A 9,522-nucleotide genomic window follows, 5' to 3' on the forward strand; every position below is an offset into this window, starting at 1 on the left:
CTGGATTTTAAAGCAATGAGAAAGGAATCCAGTTTTAGAAGATTTTACATGCTATAATTTCCAGATCTGTAACCTGCAGCACAGGATGAGGGATTAAAATTATGTATGAGGTTCTGTATTTGAGTCTCTGATATGACTTTTATGTATTGACATCTGGAACGAAAAGGATTAGTTGTATAATTTAATCCTATCAAAGACAGTTGTAGTTTTCCTTTTCTACACTGTGCTAAATGCACAGAAGCTTCATGCAATAGCGTATGACTATCTAACAGCAATTACACGACATGGAAAGGATGGTAACTTAGGACATATGATATAAACAGCTTTGCAGCCCATCAGTAGATTACTTCAACTTGAGGCCATAATTCACTTTTCAGTACATGATCTTTTGCGTGTTTTATTGAGTAAGGAGCTTTTTAAGGCTGTCTTCTTGCTCTCACAGAATAACCTTCAATGCAAAGGGGTTTTACAGATATCTCATAAAAATCTCCTGGAATCTGTTTATCTATTTTTCTCTTAATGCAGTAGTATAATAAATATTGAGAGTAAAGAAGAATATACTGATACTACAAGTAAAAATGAGAAGCAATTACTTGCCTTTCTCTATCAACAATACAGAAGATAAGAATACTATCCTGAAATAAATTCTTAAGGTGGTAAAATTTAGATGAGATGCATGCCACCTTGCAAAGTGCCTTTAGAGAGCCTCTGCATCTTTCTTCACGTTGCTCCCTGGGGCTGATTCTTTACTAACACCGAGTAACACTTCATGTTGCTAACAGTCTTCATTATAACCTTGCAATGTCATCAAATATTCATATGTCATCCCAAGAATTACCTTTTGCTTCCTTACCTCATAAAATCATTAATATTTGTACAGGTCAAATATCTAAAGATTCATTGGACAATAAATCAGTAGTTCATGCACAATACACAGTACTAAATATTATTAGGATTTCTTATTGTAGCTAGCAATAAAAGCTGCTCTTTACAGCTGACATTAGTAAACCTATTGGGTTTTGGGTTTGTTTGTGTTGTTTATGTTTTCCTGAACAATAAATAAGGGGATCTTTCAATCTTTTCTGTTAGATACAGGCATATGATAAATGGGAGGAAGTAGCATGTAGACAAGAGTGTTTAATTTTTATAATTTAGGCCTAAATTGTATTCGAGACTCTACATATTTAGTCTACTTTGAACACTGTGGGAGATGTAAGTAAGCATATAAGATTACAAATTAATCTTACTTACACAGTAGGAGAAAGATTTTGTGTCAAGAAGTAAGAGTGACAGAAACATAATAAGAACACTTATTAGCTTATTACATGTATTAGTTGCACTGTAATACATGAAACACTCAGCCAGTACAAAAATAGAAGTAAGCAGTGTCCAAGAAAAAAATAAATTTTCACATAACCATTCTGAAACTAATGCAGATGTTTCGGATGGCTCTTCAGGGTAAAAATACCTATTCATGAATGTAACATTAATCATGTAATTATTGGGGGTATTAAAGCCTAAAAAACATTCACTTTCACAATTATAGACTTAAGCAAACAGCACAGCACAAAGCTGCAAGGGAAGCATGCACATTTTGCTTTAGATAATGATGGATTTTCTAAGTGGTTACCATACTCTGCAAGTTCCTTTCCTGAGACAATTCTCACTATGGAAAAGTTCTTGTTTATAGACTGCAAGAGGAATCATGAATTTTAAAACTGGGTCTTTGTCCTTCAGTAGGATTTCTGCACTGAATATCCCTGTGCCCACACCAAGCCTTGCTGAAGCTCATGGTACTTACAGGAACAGCAAATTTTGTATTAGCTGTTTCTACAGACTCAAACCAAATGGAGGATGAAATTTTAAATTTCTACTTTAGCAGAGAAACCTGAATCACAGCCTAAATTAATTAGTAAGTTCTGAAAAATATACAGCAAATAGGACATCTGTGTTTTATGACCTTTTTCTTCTCTGAAAAAAAACCCCAGCCTTTGGGTTGAAATAACTTTTAACAGTTTTGTCTGAAAGGGAAAATCTGAAAATCTCAGGGGGTTAACATTTCTTTTTTATTGTTTTGAAATTACTTTTTACTTTGTTTAATGCCAAAATTGGGGAAAATTTAAAAAAATAATGTAAAATTTCCAAATGAAAAGTTTTTACTAAAATTTTATTAACATGTTAATTTGTTTTCATTCTTCTGTTTCAGTGGCACAATCAGTGAATTTTAGCTCTGGGGTCACATACAACAGTGCTTTGGTGTTTTTTTATTTTTTTCTGTTCAGGCAGTGAACTGAAAAAGAAACAAAAGCAATTATTTGCAGCTCTACTACTCTACTACCAACCATAAAATCTTTTATTTGAAAAGCTACCTGCTTGTCAACTACATATCCAATACAAAACAGAGAAAACCAGAAAGCAATAGCAGTAATTTATCTACCTTTACAGTTTTACCATGAAAAATGTACTTCTCTATAAAAACTTTTTTAGACCAAGCTTGAAATGACATAAACGTACATTTCCTACTTTTCTATAAGAGTGTATGCATGTACAGCTTTCTCCATCTGTCATTTCTATTTTATGTAGTCATGATATTTACGTTTCAACAAACCAAATGGCAAAATATCTATTATTCTACATAACACTGGATTTTGTAATTTCCTAAAAGGTTGAAGGTATTTAACCAGATACTGTATTTGAGCTTTCCATATGCAATGAAACACAATTGGAGATTATGAACTCAGAAGAAAGGAGGGAGCACTTATGATGTGACATTATAACTTGAAAAAAAAAGAACATGAGTTCTTTACTGCACTTTGGTCCTGTTAGTCAAAGAAAAGAGATCAGGAGAATCTTTATGATAGAAAAGGTGTTTCTTTCATAGCAGAAAGATTTCTTCAGTGATAGAAATTACATTAAACACTAATTCTACCTTTGAAATAAGCATTTTTCATCACAAATCAACAAATCACTGTGATAACAAATAACCTATACTGTGCTTGTTTTTTATGATAATGTTCTGTTAAACCTCCACTGCATTAGACTTGCACATACCCATACATGCACATAAATCTATTACAAAATGTTTTCCCGAGATCCCCACAAGCTATAAAGTGCTTAAGCTGACATGGACTAGGGTCTAAGCAGGGGATATGCCTCTAAAGAGCTGATGTTCAAGAACAGCTGCTGATCTACACACACTGCTGGCTAGTAGTAGCAATTATTTACATTAGTATCTCTGGAAAAAATGAAGAGGGATTCTCACTTCTCAATTATAATTCTTTGATGTAATTCAGGGTTATGGCAACAAGGCAAAAGCAAACTTTGTCCTATTCTTTGTAACTGTCCAACGTAACCAGAGTTTCATCTAAAGGCAGAGAAATGTGGAAGTCCACAATAAAGAGAATGGAAGAGAATGTGTCCAGATCTCTCTTTTCTTGAGTAAGCTGGCTAGAAATTCTCAGAATTAACATATTAAAATAAGGATAGATGGCAATCTGTAGCCTGGTTTTGTAGGTAATTGAGTAAATTTCAAAATAAAGTGATTTCTCCCTTCATTCTGTCTGTCAAACTCACAGTAAATCTCGAATGTTATTTTAGAGGGGTAAAGAGACTTAAGATAAGCAGGTTTTATAATTTCATGAAAACTGGCAAGTGGATAGAGAAAAGACACCCTATTATTATTCGTTGTGAAAACAGCTAATGAGATCACCCTTCCTTAGACATGAGACAGGCAGGAAATCAGAAATCAATGGTTATGCTGCACACAGTACTACTCTTTTTTTTTTTGAAGCTTTCCATGTTACATTATCTTCTGCCCTAATTGCTGTAACCAGAGGATGAATTAGAAGAGTATGGTATGGGGTTTGGAAAGATTGATGTCCCATCTAGACAACATTTTCATTCAGCATAACAGCTAAAATTAGATGACAAAGCTCATTGTGAATTATATGAACAGTTTGCAGAGGCTAATGAGAGCAGAGCAGAAGCTGCAAATGGACTTTGACCCTTGCAGAACCCTCATTGATTTTAGGACCTTTAGCTAAACAAGTGGGTTTAAGTTGTTTCTTCTAACAGAGCTGTATTTCTAGAAATGTCCCTACTGCCTGGTGTTTCACTGTTCTGCTTTCTGTTGCTTTAATGTGAATTAGATTGAACAGATCTTTCTTTAAAATTCACATAGTGTATGTCAAATATCTAGACTGTAATTGCTATAGTCTTGAGGCTATTTTATGTTGTATCATATAGCAGTCCTTTCGAGTGACTGAGCAATGCTACGTACATAATTGGGAGGAAACTAAAGATCTGACATTGTGATCATTTGGTTCCTTATGATCTTGCTTCAAAAAGGTTATAATTCAATTTAGATTTTTTTTGCTATTTATGAACAATGAAACTACAGCGAGATAATGTTTTCAGTTGGTAAACAAAGCCACAGCCTCCTTATGAAACAAGTATGATTTCATTGAAACATACTTTTAATTTGGACAGCAATAATTTTGTGCAAGCTGGCAGACTGTCTTAGCAGCATAACTTATAACTGAATAACCTGTTCTGAAATCTGTCCTCGAGGTGAAGTATTGTTAATCAAGAAATAAAATATATTTTTTAACTTTGTGATCAAGCTACATAATTAATAAATCTAATGTCTCCCTATGACATGTATCTTTTGGAGTATGTAGAGCATAATGACACTAAATTTAGGACAGTTTTGAATTGTAATGTCTTGATTTTATGCCTGCTATGTCCAAATGACATCCACTAATAACATAACATCAAGCCTAACTAACATGTTTCCCAGAACTTGTAAACTGTCCACTCTTCTACCCCAATTTATGCTCCAGGAGAATAAAACTCTTATGAAAAAAATGCTAGCTTTTCTGATTTTTTTATTTGAAAATTAATTTAATGAAAAAAAATCATGCGTAAAGTTTCAATTTTGTAGACAGACTACAAGACATTTTATTTCATCCTTTCTCTCTGTTGGAAACTTGGACTCAACACTCACTACAGCAATGCCACCAGGAACACTACAAAAAAAAATTACTTCCTCCCTAAGTTGGAAAAGTAGCTTGCTATAAATTACTGCTTTTTCATTGCTGTTTATGCAATTAGAAAGCAATCATTAACATGAAAGAAGGTTTCTATTTCCTGTTCTGAACTCTGGTACAGGGGCTATTAGCAATTACTGCCATAAAAAGTGCCCCTACAGGCAACTCTCCAGATATTCTCAGTTTTGAAGAGTTACCAGCTTCATGCCAGTCTGCCTGACCTCAGGCTTTGTTCTTCGCCAAGAGCTGGCTGGACTAAGGAAGTGATTTTTAATGCAAGATAATAACTTTATTCTATGTACTAACTTCTGAAAAATGCTCTATATTCATCTGTGCCAGTGAATGACACATTGTTTCTGTTAACTATAATTTTTGCACATATTCATCTCTTTCATGTAGGATTCCTATAAAGCTGCTGAAACTTGAAATGGTGTAAGTTTTGCTGGAACAGAAACCAGTTATTAAAAATGGGTAGGATACAATTCCAGTTGCTCTCAGTCAGAGCTGTATTACCCCTCTTTGGGCACTCTCCACCCTCCAGAGCAGAGGCAATTCAGTGACAAAACAGTTTAGAAAGAATTCGCAATATAAGAGAGATGGGACTAATTAGGCAAGGAGGCATTGATCGTTGTGAGGCTTTTGCAGGAGCAGAGGAAGGTGGCTGGCATCCAAGCCCTACATTTCCTGGAATACAAAGAAAAAGGAGTACCTAAATTGGTAATGTTTGGATGCAGATTGAAAGATTGCCATGCTGTATTTTATATAGAAAAGAAAATAAAAGAGTTAAGTCAAAAATAAGATGTTTTTCTTTTGTTTGTGGAGTGAAATGGGAGTACTTGATGACACTGGAGATTCTGCATATGACTAGGAATGTGGCTACAGTGACATGGAATAAGTCTGGCAAGAGGCACCCTTGTCAAAGAAGACTTCCCAGAGTGCTTCAGCACAACCAGGAGTCTGAACTCTAGTAGTTATTAGTTTCCTGCATTAATTCACTGTTCGTTTATTTTTGTAAGGATGTGATCTTAAAGACACTTGAAGTCCAGAGTAGTTTCCCTTTGACTTAGCAGACTGGCTTAGGCTCTCAGTCTCAGGAACATTCTGCCTAATGTAAAGTATCTAAGACTCCTAATTTAAGGACCACAGTCATCCCAGAATACCTTTTATAGCCAATGGATACCTATGACAAAACATGAATTCAAAATGAGAAATATGTATTTATATAAAGTAAAATTTAAAAGTTTTTATTTACCATTTCATTGATGGATGACATATTACTAATTTGAAAAGGAATTCCGAGAGCCTAATATGACTAATACATAGTTTAGGATAATTAATCTTTTATATAGTATCCTGTATATCAAGGATAACAAATATAATTACTACATCAGTATTTGTTGGTTTAGAGCAGATAAAGTACCAATATTTGAGATCAAATCAGTTGCTTCTTTGGAAGAATGTAAGGTTTTCTTGAGATGATTCCAAGTGCTAACTTAATGTCACCTTAAGAAAAAAAGAAACCACAATGCTGACAGTTCTGCCTTCATATTTCATCCTCTAAATCTGTAACAAAAACATAAAAAAACTTTTCCACAGAAATAAGGGTCTTTTTCTAGGTTAATGATGGCTATACTAACTCTCAGGTTGATTTCAGAATTTAAAAGAAATGGTGCATACTGTGCACTTCCCCCCACAGTATGTCTTAATCCCTGACTAGTGAGAGGTCATTTTTTAATGTCCAGAGCAATCCATTTCTCTATATAGAAAGGATGCCAAACAGAGTGACCTGAGCCTATTTTAGCAAACCCCCAGAAAGATGGTTTTATGTCTTGGGAAAATTATCAAAAGCTTCCCACTTTTTCTGTCTGGCCATAGCACAAAAAGCAGCTAGATTTAGACAAGAAAAATCTATGGAGGTGAGGAAACTGAAGACTACGACTCTATATATTTGGGCTGATTGCAAGTTTGACCAAAGCATTATTTTTTTTTTATTATTTGCAAGGTAGAATCAAACATCTTCCTCTGTGAGACACATTCTTAATCTCATGACCCAGTTCTTCAGTGAGGTTGTGAGCAGCACTCTAGAAATCCTTACAGACTTTTGCTACTTAGAAGGTCTCAGGAATGTTCCCTTCATTTAAAAAAAAAAACCCTTTCAAAACAAAACACCAAAAACCCAAACCTCTTCTGCTCAGACTGAGAAGCATTCAGACCTTCAAGTAAGCAATATATGAGAAGAGGCAGATCAGTAGAATATCCTACTAATGGTAACCAGAACGGGTTTTGAAAGAAATGTTTATATTTTGAAGAGATAATCTTGGTTCTATAAATAAATTTTAAAAATTCTTTCCATTGGTTGACCAAATAGTAGATAAATATATGGGGTTTTTTTATGGAAGGTGTTCTTACTAATCCACAAGGTGAAAAATAGCATATATTCAAAAACCAGTTATCTCCATATGATTTTATGCACTCGGTACTGAGTGTACAAAAAAATTAATATGAGAATGAAGGAACTGTGAAATTATCTTCTAGTCTAAAGAAGCAGCAAAGAAAAAAGTTAGATGTATGGCTGAATCCTGAGGTTAAGGCTTACAAGGTGGTTTTAAATATCTGTAGTGTTCTTTTCTCAAAAGGAAAGACCAGTGACTTAACACTAAAGGAATTAAGAAGAGGGAATGTACATGTGCATTCAGTCTATAAGGAAAATTTGTGGTTTCAAACATTCTAAATATTTCTAAAAATAATTAAGAAAAAATGAAATGTATTAATGTAAACTTATGCATCATCACTGTTATCTTCTTTAATCCATAGAGAGTTCTTTGTACTTCTTGACTTTGGAAAGAATTAGAAATAGCTCATATTAGAGTCCATTGTGCATTCCCCTTAGAACCACTTTCTTCTTTTCCTACAATTACTAGGATTTATTTTCTTTGCTTGAAAATAGGATTTTTGTCTAATTTGAGTCCTTGCTATTTAATTCCTACTTGAAGTCATAATCCTCCCTGTCACATCACACCAATCTCTTTGTAGCCAATTCTGATTTCACAGGCAGGATTTTGACTTAGGAAGAACTGAATACTTAGGTACACTTTACATACCAGAACTTAGTCTTCCAGAAACATACAAAATAAGGAATGTTGCAGCCAGATAATTTCAAGGCACTAGCTGTGAAAGTTTGAGCTCCTGTTTATCACTTTTCAGTAGTATATTAATTAAGAAGTTAATAGAGTATACTGTTTTCTTTCCAAGATTCTGCTTCTGAGAGATGCCTCTCTGATACACAGGCTGTCCACAAAAATTTAAGGTGAGGTGACCATTTTTCCAAGCAGTCAATGGTGTCAATAGAGATGCTTCCCCCCTATACAGGGAAAACCCTGTGTTGCAAGACTTCTATTCTGGAAAAACTGCAAAAGAAAAAAGCAACTGAAAGCAGTAATTGTTTTCTGTAAAGCTAGGCATATTAAAAATGTAAGAACAGTTATTAATTGCAAAAAGAATCTATAGTTGAAAAAGAAACTTCTTGATTTTCAGGAAAGGAAGTCCTGTATTGTTGTCTCAGTGCTGAGCTGACAGGATCATAAATTGCGCTGTATTAATTGCTACAGGACTACCTTTCTGTAGCATCAAATAAAACTCCCTAATCTTTCATATGGGAAAAGAATACTCACATCACTGAAAGCTCAATATCTGTAGTTGACCCACTGATTTCAATTTAATGGATTTATAGGATATCATGTACTGAACTGTTGAAATAGAAAAAAAACCCAACAAAACAACAAACAAACAACTTCGGGAAACATACAGAAATTATCCTTTATTTTATGTGATATTTTATTTCAAGTGACTTGATATACACGATCATCATCACAAATTTTACCAGGTTAGGAATTGCACTCAAACACTACTAAAACATCTTCTCTCCGTACCTTCAAGCATTTCTTGTAGGAGCAGCTTAGAGACTACAGTACTGCGAATGTTTATCTTTTTCATGGGACCTTAGTCAGAAGCAAATATATACTGAAGCAGAGCATATTATTAAAATATAGAAGAGAGTTAACTGTCAAGCTTCAGTGTGTATTTGGTTTATTTTTGTTTGTGTTTCTTTGGCATATACCTGAAGTAGGTTATCAGAGTGGAAGGTTTGGTTATAAGATCTTCACGTACGAACGAACCTATTTAATCCGTGCTTCTTTCGGAAACCTCTTACTACCAAACGGAAACACACGCAAATCAGAAGGAGGAATACCTTCTGGTATCTTGTTGCAAGTCTGTGAAGAAAAGGCGATTTAAAAATCTTGAATAATACAGATCGTTCCCTCTACTTATCGGTACTAACAGAGCGCCACCCGAAACTCGGGAAATTACGTGCCCGTCTGCCGCGGAGATCCAGCGGTTCCGCGAACTCGGCAGCGGCTGGAGGCGGCAGAGCGGGGAGTCCGGCGAAGGGATTCGGGGCGAGGGGCGCGGGGGG

Source organism: Manacus vitellinus, unplaced genomic scaffold (genome assembly GCF_001715985.3).
Source record: "Manacus vitellinus isolate BGI_N305 unplaced genomic scaffold, ASM171598v3 scaffold_13_pilon, whole genome shotgun sequence".
Taxonomy (NCBI): domain Eukaryota; kingdom Metazoa; phylum Chordata; class Aves; order Passeriformes; family Pipridae; genus Manacus; species Manacus vitellinus.